The sequence below is a fragment of the Bos indicus x Bos taurus genome, chromosome 10 (assembly GCF_003369695.1).
Source record: "Bos indicus x Bos taurus breed Angus x Brahman F1 hybrid chromosome 10, Bos_hybrid_MaternalHap_v2.0, whole genome shotgun sequence".
Taxonomy (NCBI): Eukaryota; Metazoa; Chordata; class Mammalia; order Artiodactyla; family Bovidae; genus Bos; species Bos indicus x Bos taurus.
This window is the reverse complement of record NC_040085.1, coordinates 74,103,597-74,121,852: the sequence shown is the minus strand read 5'-3', so window position 1 is coordinate 74,121,852 and position 18,256 is coordinate 74,103,597. Positions and strand designations below refer to the sequence as shown.

The 18,256-nt window shown below is 48.0% G+C and overlaps 1 long non-coding RNA gene across 1 annotated transcript; it reads left to right on the top strand.

The window, feature by feature from the left end:
• The first annotated feature begins 1,446 nt into the window (after positions 1-1,446).
• LOC113899024 lies at positions 1,447-12,001 on the top strand. The gene is made up of 3 exons (XR_003512812.1): positions 1,447-1,927; positions 6,207-6,426; positions 9,951-12,001. It is a non-coding gene; the product is annotated as an uncharacterized LOC113899024 (long non-coding RNA).
• Positions 12,002-18,256: the final 6,255 nt, after the last annotated feature.

Here is an 18,256-nt window from a genome sequence, read left to right as displayed (position 1 = left end):
AAGGGGGATGACTCTCTTGCAATTAGATCCCCTTTCCCTTCTCCAGCTGTCTGAGCCTCAACACCCCTGTGTCCAGCAGGCCTTCCTGGATGAGTGTCAGCCCACATGCCATTTTCCCATCTTCATCTTCAGAGGTGCTTATTGTCTGGCGAGTGGCCCATCCCAGGCCTCTGTGCCCCATGACTGTGAGCACCAGTGATGGACATGAGCCTAAGTTAAAGAGCACAAGCCTAAGTTAAAGAATGGGCCTATGGGCGAACAAAGTGAGGCCTCCTTCCTCAGCTGTGCCCCTCTCATCCCTGGACCCTCCAAACCTCTCAAAGAAGAACCTAGCTTTAACTGCCAAGCCAGGAGACGCAACTAAAAGTAGCATCTCATACAGCTTTGGGGAATGAGGCTGTGCTCCCATTTCGGCTCTGTACTCCGTTTACTTTAGGGAGAACTGATGGTTTTAGTACTCAAGACTGTCCACGCCTAACATGAGGACCACTGTCCACATGTGTCCACCGCCTCCAGACAGGGCCGTGGGGATGAGGACATAATGAGAGCCTGTGAGGGCTTTGGCTTCCTGGAAGAAAGCTGACCCAGTGAGGCTTTATCATCTACCTACTCTGCTTTTGACTGATCTAGTTCCCTTCTGTTTTTGCTTTGGGGAGGTCAGTGTCAACTTTATTAGGAAGTATTTCCAAAAAGGCCTTCTTGCACTCCAGAGCAGGATTTTATTGGTGCCTTGGAGAATTTCTTTCCATAACCCAGACCCTGTAAGGATGCCTCTTGATCAGGGTGAAAGAGGCCTGTGTCTGTTCAGTTGGTAGCATCGACAAACACGTGCCTAATCCTGAGAGGCAGGGCAGGGCTGGAAACAGTGGGCAAGGTTATGGACTTTGGAGCCAGGCCATCTGAGGCTGAGTTCTGGCTCTGCAGTTTCATATATGTCCTAGCAGAGCCTTGGTTACCTTTTGGGATCTTGGTTTTGCTGCTTGTAAAATGGAGGCAATCCCAATCATCTCAAGGGCAAAGTAATAAAAAGGTATAGATCTCCTAGTGGGTAGTGGGTGGGCGATCGGTAACTCCCAACTGTCTCCCCTCTTTAGGATCTGGCCTCTGGATAAGCTGGGAGAGGAGATGCCGCTGTCCTCTGTTCTGTTTCTTCTCCCTGAGGCCCTCTGTCTAGTCCTCATTCATCCACTGTGGAAAGAATGCCAGCTGGTTAAACCAGAGGTTCTGGAACTTTCTCATCTCAGTTTCCCCCAGTACTGCTGGGCAACTACTTCCTCCACACACTTCCTCTTTCCCCCTAAAACCTACAAGGCCTCCATATGACTGTCCTCCTCCACCACCCCACCTCCCGCCCACCTCAAACCTATCTCCAAAAAGGAAAAGAAAAAATCCTTCTCAGTCTTTTGAGAAGGAGAACATAGTGGAGATGGTTTTGCTCTGCTGCACCTGGCTTCAGAAAAGATCAAACTATGGGTTCCGTGAAGTGCTGGTTCTCCAAAGGGAAGAACCACAAGGCCAGGCAGAGTGGGCTGTCCCAGAGGGACCAATCCAGGCAGGACCGACAGGGCTACCCTCATCCTGGATCCATCTGGAAGATGCCCCCAGAACACCTCCTGGCAGAATGTCCCTATCCAGCCCGAGAGAAGTACACTAAGGGCGTCCACGTAGGACCTGATCCCGCCCTGATGGGGCTTCTCGCTGTTTCTCAGTTGCCAGGGAGGAGAGCGGATGCGAGGAAACCCTCAAACAGGCACCACGGAGGCCAATGCACTTTAAATTAAGCTTCCAATGTTTACAAGAGGCCGGGCTTCCCACAATTCCCTCGGTGCACGGAGCTTTGAGGTGGTGTGTTTAGCCTGTTTGTTCTTTTAGAAGTGCGCCTGGGAAGCTGGCAGCTATTTGTTTCCGAAAGGTGGGCGCTCATCAGGTGGGTGGTCTTTGCATTTTCTGTGTGCTTTGCTTCCCTTCCTCTTCTTTTCAGGACCGCTGAGGGGTTTACTTTCCCCTGGCCCACAGTGCTCACAGGTTTGGCTGCACAGCGCATCTGTGCTGGGTTTTCCCACAGGCCCCTGCGAAGGCGGCCCGGTTGTCTTCAGAAAGCCCTGGGAGGCCCCGTGCCGGGGGTGGGGGGCAGTGGGGCTGCAGCTGTGGGCCTCCTCCCTTCTGCAGGAGGCTTTGATCAGGTTTTGCGGGGGCTGCAGGCAGCCTGACCTCCCATCTCCAGCGTCTCTCAGGTGGAAAGTTCTGTTCAGCCTGTTTGTGGCTTCAAAGGCTGTCCCTCCTTCGGGCCCGGCCGGGACTGATAATGGTTCTCGTTTTGTTGTCTGTGATCTCCCAGCAGCCCCCAGCTTTCCATTGACAGGCTTCTGCTTGTTTGCTTGGGCTGCTCTGGCTGAACTCAAACCACCTTTCTGGTTGAGGAAACACATTGACATCCTCTCCCGTTGAGGTCCTTTGATGGCGCAGATATGGCCACTAGCCCAGACAAAGGTGACCGAGCCCGCTGCAGCCAGGCACCTGGGGAATCAGACCCTGGCACTGGGCAGAGCAGAACGTCTGAGGGGCCAAGGACTCCCTGAGCCCTGTGGGTCGGTGATGAGGAACCCTCGGCTCAGCCCTTCCTGTCTCCTCAGTCCAGGGCTGAAGGAAGGTGATGCTTTCTGCTCCAGTTCCCCCCAGGAATCCAGTCGTGGGGCCTGAAGGCGCTCACCACCCCATGAACACAGGCAGAGCAGAGGAAAGGCCACAAATCCTGGAGCTGACTAGGTTTCCTGAGAACTTGAGCAACTCACTGTCTGAGCCGTAGGCACTAGGCCAGCCAAGCTCGGGAAGTTCCTTTTCTGGCCTATTATTTCCAAGGGTTGTGGCCCTACAGCTTCAGTTCTCAGCCCCAGGGGTAAACAACAGCTAATGCAGCCATTCTAGGGCCCACTTCCGGCTCCCCCACCTCCCCAACGCTGCTGACCCTGGGCTCGGCCTCCCAGGGCTGGGCTGGCCGGGGTGAGAGGACCAGGGCTGGATGACCACGGCGGCCGTCAGTGGGCTCTGATGGGGGTGCTGCCTCACTGAGGGCCGTGCGCCTCACCATGAGGACGAGGTTAGGCTGCACACTGCCCTTCGATTTCCTCATATTTAACACGAGGGTGGCCAAGGGCAACAGGAGCGGTCAGGAGAGCATCCTTCTTCCCCAGCCTGATAGCACAGAGCTCTTCCTTCCTTTTGATCCTACTCAAAACAACTCCAGCAATAGAACAATGAGCCTGGGAGGAGGCCAGGGGAATTTATTATGCTGCTGTCCTGCGGCTCAGCCTTGCCTGACTTTATCTCGCACAGAGGTCTGCCTGGGAGGAAATCTGGCAGGTCCTTGGGTCATCTCTGGGCTCCAGCTCTCTCTCCAACCCTAAGCGCTGGAAGAACAGGGAAGCAGCTGCCATGTTAGCCATGGCCCTGCCTAAACCACAGCCAGCAGGGGATCGGTATAGATCACCTAAACCTCTGACGGGGACTCTGGGAAAGGCACAGGGACTCCAGCCAGACAAGAGGGGGCCCCAGATGTGTCGGGCTGCTCAGGACAGGGCTTCTCTAGAGCCTCTCAGTTGGTTCCTTCTCTTCTTCGTCTTGGCTGGGGAGGGAGTGATGTGGATATGTTCTCTCTGTGTGTGTGACTGTCCATCCAGACTCTCACCTGGCAGAAGCCCCTTGGCTAGGGGTTTCATCTCTTTCTCCAGCAAGGTGAGAGAGAAGAAAGCCTCGGAGACTTGGGGCCAAGAGGACCAAGATGGGTCTTAGTTGAGACTATATTTCTCCCTAATGTGGATATTTTGCTAACCCTCTACTGTTAGCAGGGCTTCGCAGGTGATGCTAGTGGTAAAGAACCCACCTGCCAATGCAGGAGGCATAAGAGACGCAAGTTCCATCTCTGGTTTGGGAAGATCCCTTGGAGGAGGACATGGCAACCCGCTCCAGTACTCTTGCCTGGAGTATCCCATGGACAGAGGAGCCTGACAGGCTACAGTCCATGGGGTCGTGAAGAGTTGGGCACGACTGAGTACACATGCATGCACCATGCTAGCAGAGTCCACTCTGTTAGCAGAGTCCAAACAGGTTCTCTCAGCAAACTTACTCTGTCATCCGCCACCGAGCTGTAGTGCCAGTGCTGCTAATATTCAGAAAATAAACAAACCCCCTTCCGTCATCCAGCTGAGTGCTGTGAGTGCTGTGGGATGTTGTGGGAATCTGGACCCACTGTCTTTGTGGAGCTTGAGCCTTTTGTAATGTTGTGGATCGAGCACAGGTAGACATGGGCTCGCTCGGTGAATGACCTTGAACAGGCTATAGGACCTCTCGGAACCTCAGTCTCCTCACCTAGAAGATGGGGATGTGAATGCTAATCTCGTGGGAATATTTTGAGGATTACACAAGATAATGTGTGTAAACGTATCTAGTATGTATTCAACATTCTACGAGTGTGGTTATTCCTGTTACCACTGTTCCAAACAGGTAGGGAGTATCTCACCTGACCTCCTTAGATTTTGAGTAACTTCTTCAAGTGAGATGTGAGCCCCGCGCCCAGCTGTGAGGGCCAGGCATGTGAGGAACAGAGAGGAAATGAACCTGAAGCATAAAGTTCACCTCAGTCAGCAGCAGCAGATCCAGGACTGAACTTGGTTTTCCAGACCCTTCCGCTCTGCAGTCCCTAATTCTCTCCGTGCATCTGCCCTGTATTAGCTGCAGCAAGTGACCACAAGCCTTTTGGCTTAAACAACAGAACTTTATTCTTCCACAGTTCTGGAGGCCAGAAGTCCAAAGTCAAGGTGTTGGCAGGGTCGTGTTTCTCCCCAGGGGAGGATATGTCCTGGCTCTGCCAGCTTCAGGTGGCTCCAGATGCTCCTTGGCCTGTGGGCATCACTCTAGTCTGCCATGGTCATGTGGCCTTCTGTTACAGGGACAGTTGTCATTGGATTTAGCCCACCAGGGTAATCCAGGATGATCTCATCTCAAGATCCCTAACTTAATTACATCTGCAAAGACCCATCTTCCAGAGAAGGTCACATTCACAGGTTCCAAGGATTGAGGTGTGGACATACCTTTGTGGGGGCACCATTAAGCCCACCACACCCACTAACTCTGCAAACTGTCTCATTGGATTATGACTAAAAAGCTAAGAGTTCTTACCTGTGGCTGGGGAGGAGGCTCTCTTCTTTCTAGGCTGACATCACCAGGTTTCCATTTGACCCCTAAAAGGGAGTGTGGCTCATCTTTGAAAGATAACCTGGCTGTTCCTTCTTTCTTTATTGGCAGATAGTGAGGACTATAGTGAGTCCCTCCTGCTCTGTGAAGAACTGAGGACCACCCCACCTCAACCATACCCAGAGGCAGGGTTCAATTTCAATTCAGAACTGCATCCTGGGGCCTCCTGTTCTTAGCCAGATACATTGGGGTTTCCAACCTCATTTTGCCTCTAAGGCTTATGAGTGAGCTTCAAAGACCTACTTCCCAGTGGTGTGGTGAGTCTCCTTCCCTCCAAATCCCTGGAAGCACTAATTCTCGCTGCGCTCAGGCCTTCCCCTTGTCTCCTTGCCACCCTCCTGAGGCCCCACACTCATGGAGAACACCCAGGGGACCCATTCCTCTCTTCTCAGAGGCCTCCTCGGGCCCTCCTCCCTGGCCCCTCTTCTCCATTTCCTCTTTCAGACCCTTGTTCAGCCATGAAGGCCTCTGTCTAGTAGAAAGAGTATCGTCCCAGGAGTTCAGCCCTCTCAGGAAGGCCTTCCCCTCCAGATGGCTGAGACCTCAGCTGCCAGACTGTGAGAAATGGAAGATTAGAATACTACAGTATTTTTAACTCTTCTAATCAAATAATACCGATTCGTAGATTTAACGCAGGCCTTGGTTCCTTCTAGGTGGTTTTGAGAAATAAACCAGTTTTGTGCCCTTTCCCTCCGAAGAATCGGATTCAGCAGGGGACTCTGTCGATGGCCTTACCTTTCTTCTCAACAGGTTTCAGTTCAGTTCAGTTCAGTCGCTCAGTTGTGTCCGACTCTTTGCGACCCCATGAATCGCAGCACGCCAGGCCTCCCTGTCCATCACCAACTCCCGGAGTTCACTCAGACTCACGTCCATCGAGTCAGTGATGCCATCCAGCCATCTCATCCTCTCGACAGGTTACTATTAATAATTCTGCTCTCACATCTCTCTCTTTAAAGGTGTTCTTCCTACTTCTGGCTCGCAGATGTTGCTGAGTGGCGTGTGGAGCATTCAGCATTCGCAAATGTGGGAGCTCTAAACACTGGATCACAAGCTAACAGTCCCACATGTTTACTGGAAAATGGCCAAGGGTGGCAAAGTCACTGCGACCCTACAATCTCGAGGATAAAGTAGGAGTGAAGACTAACTGGAAAGAAGTAAAAGAAGACAGAGTAGACAGTAAGATTCTTCAGTGTGTTCCTTGTTTAGCTAAGAATAACATGGCAAGACAGATGGGCTAAGAAGTTCATTACTCTCTGAACCATCCTTCAGCTTGTCTACCAAGGATTCCACTTTCTCCCCTTTCCCTGTCCACATGTGTGTACAGAATCTGTATCTTCACATATAGAGTGTGAGTTCTGTGTACATGCAAAATGGCCCTTTAGACCTGGGAGGGCCTCGTGTCACTTTAGAATGTGACTCCCAGAAGGATAAAATCTGACCTGTGCTCCTACATTGCTGGTGGGAACGTAAAACAGTTCAGTCACTGTGGAAAACAGTGTGGCAGTTCCTGCAAAAGTTAAACATAGAATTATTATATGATCCAGCAATTCTACTAACCTCACAGAATTGAACACAGGTATTTGCATAAATACATATACATACACACTCATAGTAGCACTGTTCACAATAGCCAAAATGTAGAAACAGTCCAAATGTCCATCAGTGGATGAGTGGATAAACAAAAAGTGGTATATCCATACAGTGGAATATTCAGTTCAGTCGCTCAGTCGTGTCCAACTCTTTGCAACCCCCTGAATCACAGCACGTCAGGCCTCCCTGTCCATCACCAACTTCCGGAGTTTATCCAAACTCATTTCCATCGAGTCAGTGATGCCATCCAGCCATCTCACCCTCTGTTGTCCCCTTCTCCTCCCGCCCCCAATCCCTCCCAGCATCAGGGTCTTTTCCAATGAGTCAACTCTTTGCATGAGGTGGCCAAAGTATTGGAGTTTCAGCTTCAGCATCAGTCCCTCCAATGAACACCCAGGACTGATCTCCTTTAGAATGGACTGATCTCCTTTAGAATGGACTGGTTGTATCTCCAGGGGACTCTCGAGAGTCTTCTCCAACACCACATTTCAAAGCATCAATTCTTCGGCGCTCAGCCTTCTTCATAGTCCAACTCTCACATCCATACATGACCACTGGAAAAACCATAGCCTTGACTAGATGGACCTTTGTTGGCAAAGTAATGTCTCTGCTTTTTAATATGCTATCTAGGTTGGTCATAACTTTCCTTCCAAAGAGTAAGCATCTTTTAATTTCATGGCTGCCATCACCATCTGCAGTGATTTTACAGCCCCCCAAAATAAAGTCTGACACTGTTTCCACTGTTTCCCCATCTATTTCCCATGAAGTGGTGGGACCAGATGCCATGATCTTAGTTTTCTGAATGTCAGTGGAATATTACATGGCCATGAAAAGGAATGAAGTACTGATTCATGCTATAATGTGGATGAACCTCAAAAACATGCTAGTTAAAGGAGCCAGACACAAAAGGTCACACTCTATATGATTCAGTTTATATGAAATATCTAGAAGAGGTATATCCAGAGAGACAGAACACAGATTGGTGTCTTTCAGGAACTGGAGGAAGGCTGATTGGGGAGCACTGCCTAATGGGTATGGGGTTTCCTTTCAGGGTGATGAAAACGTTTGGGAACCAGACAGAGGTGGTGGTTGTACACAAAATTGTGAATGTACTAATTGCCACTTAATTGTTCACTTTAAAATGGTTATACTATGTGAATTTCACCTTGATAAAAATTTAAAATGTGGGGGAAAAAAAAGAAAGAAAACCCAAAGCTGACCTTTGTGTTCCAGGCACTGGAACACCCCAGGCACTGCTCTCATTTTCACTTCATAGTGCCTTCCTGGGCAGACCTGTGTGCCCATTTTCAGTGCCAAGGCACCCAGTTGGCTTAGGGTGCAGATTACCGTCAGCCTTGCTCTTGATCCCACTTTGGAGACACATCCTCTAAATTGCCATGACTAAAGTTGAGTCTGCACAGAGGCAAGCAAACGTTCTGGCAGAGAACAATGGGTGCAGGTGAGAACACCTTCATAGCCAGACTGCTGTTTCACAATGTTTGGGTTTTGTGGCGGTAAAACAGCCTTTCTAAACAAGATGAATGGGCTTGTATATTGCTTTGTCTTTAAGAATTTCTACAGGCTGCAAAGAAGAAAAAGAACATAAGTGGCAATACACCTAGAAAAACATATTTAAGGCCTGCCTAAGGCACACAAAGCCCGTCTGGGACTCTTTGCAACTGTTGTTTGCTGAAGTTAGGAAGTAGAAAGTTCACGCTCCTATTACATTTGCTCCAACTCTGAGAAATATGAAGAGACCTTTTAGTTTTGTGCTTCTAGGACAGAGGAGATTTGGGACGTAAGAGGAGAAAAATGCCTATAAGGAGAACTGGGGGCACAGGGAGTTCTTCCTGTTAACTGGGGCAGAAAGTTTTAAGTCTGATGACTGAACAGTCATTCATTCACGCCCTTACTCACTCATCCACTCACTCGCTCACTCAGCATGGGCCTGACCTGCACCAGCAGACAATGGGTCAGGATAATAACTGGCGCAGCCAGAGGAGCCGCAGGCCCTGGCCTTCCTGCCATTGCAGCTCAGTGAGAGAGTAGGGGTGGGCACCCTGGGAATGTCATGGGCATAGTGCTCAGACAGAAGCAGAGGGCCATGAGAGCTCCAGAGTCACTGCCTGGGGTGATGGGGTGATGTCTCCAGCAATGGTGACATATGAACGCACAGACGAACAGGACTGCAATAGGGGACGAGCATTTCAGGCAGGTGAGCACAGCATCTGTGTGGGTCCAAAAGTCAGGAAAACAGGTGGCCCCTCTGGGATTCTGGGAACCTGGCATTTGGAAGGCTGGGGAGGGCTGCAGAGAGGAAGGGAGGCTGTCCAGGCAGGTCAGGGCCAGGCTAGGAAGAGCCTTGCATTTGACCCAGTTCTTTCTGCTGACTTTTTCCTTTTCCTAAGAACAGCAGCCAAATATTTATCATAAGGCATTCCCTTTAATCCTCTCAATAGCCCCTTTATACAGATGAAGACACTGAGGCTCAAAAAGGTTAAGCAATATCCCTAAGAGGGCTGCACACCTCACTGGGATGTATAAGGTGTAAAGAAATGCCCAGCATAGCTGAGCAGTTAGCACGGCGGAGGCAGGGAGGAGAATGGTTCAGGCAGGGCTCTAACTGCATGCGAAATATTTCATTTCTTAAGCTGGGTGTGGGTCAGTTTTGCTCCTTAAGCCTTTCTGTATGTGTGAAATTTTCCTAATGACTTTTCAAGTATTGGGGTAGCTTCAGTGTTGGAAAGCTTGCAGTACAAGGAGGCTGAGGAGCTCTTGGAAGCACAAGAGCTGCCCTTTCATGTTCCAATGCCTGCTGAGCTTCCCACTGTGTGGCATGTAAGTCGCTATGTTTTTATTCCCCTTGCCAAGGTCTCAGTGGCAACATTTGTACAGAAAAAAGGACAAGGAGGAGGTTTGACCCTCCTGGCCCTTGGGCAGATGGTTACTGGGACTGAATGTTTCCCAGGGAAGGATGCAGGGGGCGAGAGGAATGAGTCTAAGCTCCACTTTTTGTCCTTGGGGATGGTTTATACCCTGCTTGATGGTTATGTCTGAGTTCTTTTTCAAGTGAATTTCCCTTCAGTTACACTGTTTGCTTTTCCTGCTAGAGCATCCTGCCCCCTCCAGCGCAGACTCCAGGAGGAGACCCAGCCCCTGCCTTCCTGATGTGCACAGCTTAGAACAAGAGCCGTCTGCCCATCGGACATCCTTACCATTTCCAGCTATTGAGTGTAATCAGGTGTGCCAGGATCTGATTTCAAAGCCCAAAGCAAAGGGACTCCGAAGAATCCTCTCTCCCTATTGCTCCGGTGGGAGACAAAGGGGACTGAACAAACAGGATGTGCTGAGAGCAGCACAGAGCACTGCCTCGGCAAGACGGGAGGATGGGATGCAGGGCTGGAATAGATGTTCTGTGAGCTGGGGCACTGCCATGTATGGCAAGTCATGCCCAAGAGAGACAAGAAGTAGGACAAGATGAACAGATACCCTGATTCATCTGACAGCCTCTCTGGATGGTTCTTGATAGACAGCTGCACTCTTCCAGGGTCCAGGGAGTTACTGAATCCCTGCCCTACTAGAAGATTCCGACTCTGGCCATTTGCAGAGAATGTTGGTATTTTGGAAATTAGAACTCGCCATGCTTTGTGGGGTAGGAAAGGAGTGGAGCTCAGGGATTCACAGCAAGTCAGGACTGATGTGGGGCACAAGTAGGGAAGCTGCAAGGGGTGCCGTCCAATGTTTCAGTCCTGGTGAATCCATTTGTTTCTCTCTTTTATCCCAGACTCTGATTTTATCCCAGATTGCTGATTAGATTTGGTAACTTACATCTAGTAAACTCTCTCAATCATGAACTTGAAAGAGTACAAAATCATTCCAGAGAACAAAATCCTTCTTAAAATGATATGGGCCCAGGGAAAATTTCAGTACTTTCTCCTCTTCTTCCCACTGTCTACATTTTTACATAGGAGAAATCAGAGATTAAAATAAGTGTTCATCAAGACCAAGGAGGGAAGCAACTTACACTGGGAGAAAGGGGGTGTCCCTGGAGATAGACTGATGCCCTTGCCAGCGGCAGAACTTAGTATCTGCATCTGGTGCACCATCTTCAGAGATCCCATCACTGGTGGCTTCAGCCAGGGGCGCTTGGAACGTTGCCTACAGGCTGTTCTGCTTCTTTCAGTTACTGGGGGATGCACCTGGCATTTTATGGATAAGGCAGGAAGGATAAAGTCCCCTAGTACACAGGAGAGTCCCACACAACTGAAGAACTAACTACTCCAGCCTTTTACTAATAGCAGGCATGGCTTTCAGCAATAGTGAAGAAAGAAAAATCCAGCTGAGGGTGGGTTATGGAAAGCACAACACATGTGAGTTACAAATGATTTCTGTTTATGCAAAAAGATGACATGATTGGAGCTTTTCCTTAGTGTGGCCTGAGCGGAAATGGAATGTGAGGTCCTTGGGGGAATTCTAGCTGCATCATATGGACCAACTAGGGCTGTGTTTTTGAAGGGGGCAAGGGGAAGTCAGCAGATACCATCCAGATTTTTCTTAAAGGGAGAGATGTGAAATCCATCTTTCTACTCATAAGCGAAGGACCCTCTGAAAGAATTTGAATTCTAGGAAGATTTTAAGCACAAACACAATGTCTTTCAGAACTTGATTTATGATTCAAGATGAACCACTGCTAACACTGGGGTTACCAAGGCACAGAGGGTGGGAAAGGCAGGCCAATTAATCAAAAGGTGGCAGGAGCCTCCTCCAGGTGAGTTAATATACAAAGGGAAGGCATGAGCCAGGTGGAGAAGAGAAAGCCAAGAAGAAAAGAAATACCCATTCCCTCATCTCCTGGTGTGGCCAGGAGACCGATCTGCTTGAGGGGAGCCTGGAGGGCTGATCTAACTTGAATTCTCTTTCAGAACCACTGTGGCTGGAGCTTGTCTAAGTAGAACTGAAACCCTTGCTCTAGATTCCACACATATTTGTTAATATGTGATGTTTACCTTGCTCTCTCTGACTTCACTCTGTATGGCAGTCTCTAGGTCCATCCGCGTCTCTACAGATGACGCATTTCATTCCTTTGTGTGGCTGAGTAATATTCCATTGGAAATACATGCCATATCTTCTTTACCCATTCCTCTGTCAATGGATATTTAGGTTGTTTCCAGTCCTGGCTACTGTTAATAGTGCTGCAGTGAACACTGGGTTAGCATGTGTAAAATAGATGGCTAGTGGGCTCCTGCTCTAAAGCACAGGAAGCTCAGCTCACTGCTCTGTGATGGCCTAGATGGATGTGAAGGGAGCGGATAGATGCATGTATGTAGCCGATCTACTTTGTTGTACCGCAGAAACTAACAACATTGTAAAGCAATTATACTCCAACAATAAAATAAAATAAAAAGAAATCCTTGCTTTGTCACTCACTACTTGTATGATCTGAAGCAAGCTACCCAAACCTGAACTTTGGTCCCTCACTTGAAAAACGGGTTAATAGTACCGCCCCAGAGAGTTGTTAGGGAAATAAGTGAGCATTTATTGAGCACCTTATAGGTGCCAGGACTGGTATAAGATACCATAGTGACAGCGGTGAGACGGCTGATAGTTTTGTGAGATCACTTATGTAGTGAGTTGAGCGCAGACACTGCCCAGCACACAGTAGCTACTCAACAAACGTCCTTAAAAATGTGTTTTCCAGTCTAAAATCATCATAGTTATGTTGTGTGAAACAAAGGAAGAATAGACAAGTAAGGCTTGGCTGAGTGGTGAAGGCAGCAAAGACCCAGTCCTGGGATCCTTGTCCCTGCCCTGCTACCCCTCCAATTCCTTTATTACTCTACCAACCTGGTGTCTGTTTGTACCAACCTGTTTATGCCAGGCCTTTGGACTTGACATGGCACTTTGTATCTCAGACACAGGTTTTACATAGGAGGGAATGTCAGCAGTTTTCAAACCTCCTCATTAGAGCAAGAAGTATTCCACAGAGAGCCTGCAGAGATGGTGGAGGAGATTTAAAGATCCAACCTATTTATTGAGGGTCCTTAATGTGCCTGACACTGCTCAAGGTGCTTAGGACACAATCAAAGATGCCTGCCCACCAGGGCTTAAACTAGCGGGGAAGACACACAACGAATGGTAAACACAGTGAGTTATTTGTGCTGTTGCCTGGTGATGGGTGCTTGGGGAAAGCACAGGTAGAACAGGATGGGGGGAGGGAGAGTGGGCTGCAGCTTAAACTGGGTAGGTCTCATGGAGAAGACGACATTTTGGCAAAAACTAAGCAGTCAGAGAGTCATGCCAGAATCTGGGGAAAGAGGTGTGGGCATCAGCTACAGACTGTCTGGGGAAAGAGCATTCAGACAAAGGGTTTGGAGTTGCAGAGACCCCAAGGGGAAGGGCTCCTGGTAACTGGAGGAAGGGCTTGGAGACCTGGGTGGTTGTAGCAGGTGAGCCTGGGGGTAGTTTTGAGATGGGACACCAGGTGCTTCTGGGCACGGGGGACTTTAAGGACAGGGGAGATACTTTGCTTCCAGTCTCAGTGAAAAGGGAGCCACTTCAGAGTTTTGAGCATAAGAATAACATGACCTGATTTATCTTAAAGCCGGAGGATGGGTCAATGTAGTAACCCTGGTTCAGATCACAGGGAAGGCTGGAAAATCACCTGTTTGCCTACTTGCTTACCCTCATGGGTCCCTCAGGCTGAAAATGAGACAGATTATCTCTGTAACCATTTTACAAATTGGGAAATTGTGACGCAGGGAGGTCACGTGCATTCACTGAGGTCACAGAGTTGGAAGGTGGCAGTCTGGAAGCTAAAGTCCTATAGCCTCCTTTGAGTTACTCGCAGCAGGTCACTGGGCACCAGGATCTGTCTGCTCCACGGTGTCCACATAAGTCTGTTGCGTCCTTGACGACTCTTTTGGTGCAGGAAAAAGACCATCTGGGACTACAGTAGCCCCTGCTAATCTGCAGAGGATGTAAATTTAAGACCCCCAGTGCCTGAACCGGGGAAAGTACTGAACCCAGTATATTGTAACCTTTCCAAGTCAAGAAATTTCACCTTTTCACTTGAAGGAAGCACTTCACTGCTTCTCTCTGGCACAACCAAAGCACCAGTATCACTGCTCTTGCACTTTGGGGCCATTATTAAGTAAAATAAGGGTCACTTGAACACAAGCACTGTGATACAGTCAATCTGATAACCCAGAAGGCTCAGTTCAGTTCAGTTCAGTCACTCAGTCGTGTCCGACTCTTTGCAACCCCATGAATTGTAGCACGCCAGGCCTCCCTGTCCATCACCAACTCCTGGAGTTCACTCAAACTCATGTCCATCGAGTCGGTGATGCCATCCAGCCATCTCATCCTCTGTCGTCCCCTTCTCCTCCCGCCCCCAATCCCTCCCAGCATCAGAGTCTTTTCCAATGAGTCAACTCTTTGCATGAGGTGGCCAAAGTATTGGAGTTTCAGCTTCAGCACCTGTCCCTCCAATGAACACCCAGGACTGATCTCCTCCAGGATGGACTGGTTGGATCTCCTTGCAGTCCAAGGGACTCTCAAGAGTCTTCTCCAACACCACAGTTCAAAAGCATCAATTCTTCAGCGCTCAGCTTTCTTCGCAGTCCAACTCTCGCATCCATACATGACCACTGGAAAAACCATAGCCTTGACTAGACAGACCTTTTTTGACAAAGTAATGTCTCTGCTTTTTAATATGCTGTCTAGATTGGTCATAACTTTCCTTCCAAGGAGTAAGCGTCTTTACTAAGAGACTAATGGGTGGGTAGAGCATACAATATAGATACGATGGACAAAGAGATGATTCACGTCTAGGGCTGAATGGAGCTGAACAGTGCAAGGTTGCATCACGCAGAAGGGCTTGCAATTTAAAACTTAAGAACTGTTTATTTCTGGGATTTTCCAGTTAGTATTTCTGGGCCATGGTTGACGGTGGATAACTGAAAGCATAGAATGTGAAACCATGGAAAAGGAGGGACTACTGTAATTTGCTTTTCAAAATCAGTATTTTACTTAATTGAAAAACCCAGTTTTCCCTTAGGCTTTCAAGTCTGTCTTACAAATTTTACTTTATTCTCATTAGACATCATAGATGCTCAATAAAAGTCTGTGGGTGACATCCTCACATTTCAAAGATCCTTTCTTGCCTGATGCCTCAACAATGCACCCAATATATTCTACATCCCACTTCGTACATCCTGCAGTAAATCACACCAGAAAGGAAGAGAGAGCCTGCTGGAAGCCTGGGGTGGAGGTGCCACCGGGCCAGATGGAACTGATGAAAGGAGGGAGGGGGAGCTCTGGGATCCAGGCTCAGGGGCGACTTCCTGCCAGGCCTTGTGCTGCGGCTCAGGGCACCAGGGACAGGAGACTCCAGAGGCCCCTGAATGAAGGAAGAAAGGGAAATGCTTTCCCTATTCCCTCTCTTCCTTCTTGTCCTGACTCTGGAAAAGTATTTGGGAGGACAGAGTTGCAGGCTGGTTTTGCTTTCTGCCATGTTGATTAACAAGGGGCAGCTTTGCAGCAAAGAGCTGCCTCCGGTAGTCCCTCTCGGCTCTTTTACTTCCTTTGCTCTCCCCTCTGCCTCTCAGGACTCCAGCCCTCCCCTCCCCTACCTCCCCTCCCCGGTTCTTTGGGTCTCAGAGCTCTCAGCCTCTTCCCCCCTCCACATTTCCCTCCAAACCCCACGCTCTTTGTTGCTGAATTCAAGGTTCTCAATACAATAAAGCTTTGATGATTTGCCTCAATTGAGGAGGAATGTCAGCTTAAATGAATGAGGGTCTGAATAATAGAATTTTAAAGCAAGGTTTAGTTGCTTTCGTGTTGGAAGGCATCCTTTCCAGGGTAGAAGCTTTTGCATTTACATGCAGTTAAGAGCTCATGTTGAGAAATGGGGCAATGTGTCTTAGAGACCCTTTTACATGCTTCAACAGAAGAGCCCTTTATAATTGGCATATACTTTCTTTGAATGTTTCTGCTCCTCAAGCCTTTCATTTTTAGTGACCAACTTTTCTTATATCACCATGATTTTACTGGGCTTCTCACACACATCCGCCACAGTTTCATTACCTAAATCCTTTATGACAGACATTTGTACTCTAAAAGTCTCTTTAGACATTTTAGGTTTTCAATTACACAAGCAATATATGAATATGTTCATGTATAAAACCTTAAAAATAACAACAAAAAAACCCCCAAACCCTTAAAAACAACAATAAAAACCTTATAAATAATGAAAAAGTTTCTGCGTCCCAGGTTATAATGCCCTATCATTAAGATGGTATTAATGTATCATCTCTAATAAACAATCCCTCACAAAAACCACTTCTTTGGACCCTATCTAAAAAAAGGAATCATCTACAACTGATTGGGTTTTACTTTCTTGCAAAATACGAGGAGTCTCTGAGGGAGTTAAAACTCCCGGTCTCTCCCATTCAGCACCATTAAGCCCACTCCTCCCCCCACCCCATTTCCTTACTGCATCTCTGTCACATTCCATTCCTACATTCTGCCAGGAATGCTCACTAAGACGAATGTTAACAAAGATTAAATCTAGATAAGTTACTTGGGTGTTCATAGACTGTTTCCTCTATGTTGCTGAATGTTTAAAAATGTCATAAAATAAGAAAAACTCACCAAATTCTAAGAACAGCAATATGGCCAAGTGACCCTTGAAAGAAAAAGAAGACCAGATCCAGTCACCACTGTCCTCCTCCTCCTCCTCCTAGGGATTCCCATGCCTGTATGGCGCAAGGCTGAGTCTCATTTATAGGTACTGTAGCAAAAATTATGCATGGTGTATTTTTTAGTAATGTTCACACTTTTGTAAATCCTTTCATTTACATTTATTTCCTTTGGGGGACAGGTAAGGCAAACATGGTCTGCATTTTACAGATGAGGAAACCAAGAGGTTTATTGATACTACCTAATAATACTGGCTCAGATATTAGTTTCTTACTAGGAAGCAGGCATTCTTCTAGGCATCTACATGTATTAACTGATTTCATTCTCATAAAACCTCTGAGTTACATGCATAATTTGCCCAAGATTACAAAGCTAGTAAGTGGTGGGCTGGAATATGAACCCAACAGTGTACTCTTGACCCTGAGCTCTTAAACACCTACATCCTCATGTGATGACATTATAGATGTCTTTCTAGTATTCTGAGAATGGAAATCTGCCAGCCTCCAGGGTTCATTTAGACTGTAAATGTGTTTATTTGACCTACAGTATTTTATAATTTTTGAATTACTTTCCATAATGTAAAGATTTATTTGAAGAAAAATGTCATCTGAAGATCCAGAATTCTGGCTTCCCTTGAAAAATCAGAAGTTCTGGCAACATTATCTCCTTTAAAAGGAGGTAATTAAGGTTAAACGAGGTCATAAGAGGAGACCCTAATCCAAGGTGTCCTTACAAAAAGAGGAAGAGACACTCGGAGTGCACGTAAAGAAAGGCTGCATGAGAACACAGCAAGAAGGCATCCATCTGCAAGCCAAGGAGAAAGGCCCCAGGAGAAACCAAAGCACCTGGTACTCGAGCTTGGACTTCTAGCTTCCAGAGCTGGGAGAAAATAACTTTCTGCTGTTTAAGCTCTTCTGTGGTATTCTGTTCGGAGAAGGCAATGGCACCCCACTCCAGTACTCCTGCCTGGAAAATCCCATGGATGGAGGAGCCTGGAAGGCTGCAGTCCATGGGGTCATTGAGGGTTGGACACGACTGAGCACCTTCACTTTCACTTTTCACTTGCATGCATTGGAGAAGGAAATGGCAACCCACTCCAGTGTTCTTGCCTGGAGAATCCCAGGGACGGGGGAGCCTGGTGGGCTGCCATCCGTGGGGTCACACAGAGTCGGACGCAACTGAAGAGACTTAGCAGCAGCAGCAGCAGTGGTATTCTGTTATGGCGGCCTTAGCAGAAACCAGCAAGGAATTGTTTTCCATGCACTCCCTGCCCATCTGTTCTGCACCCCCAGCCCCTGGTCCCTTTCCTCAGCACAGGTAATCACCTAACACTTAAGGGCATTTGGATCAGTTATTAAAAGGAGTGGTCAGCAGCCCCAGGCAAGAAGTTCTGTTACTTCTGCAAGGTGCAAACCACCACCATCAGATGGTCTGGGAAGGTAGGGAAAGGGCTGGGAGGGGGCCACTACCAGCGAGATGCACTCAGGGCATTTTGCTAAACTTGAAATGGGGAGATGCTGCCTGAAGTACACAGCATAAGGAGACTTGGGAGCTGAGATGTGGGGTATTAGCAAAACTCAAAGTGGGTTAAGGTACATTAAGAGTTATAGGTCCATCCAGGCCATTGCTTGGGTTTAGCAAACTGTTTTTGTCTGCAGAGTCTGAATTAAGCTTAAACAGAGTGATGGTCAGAATAATTACTGCAGAATTGGTTTCA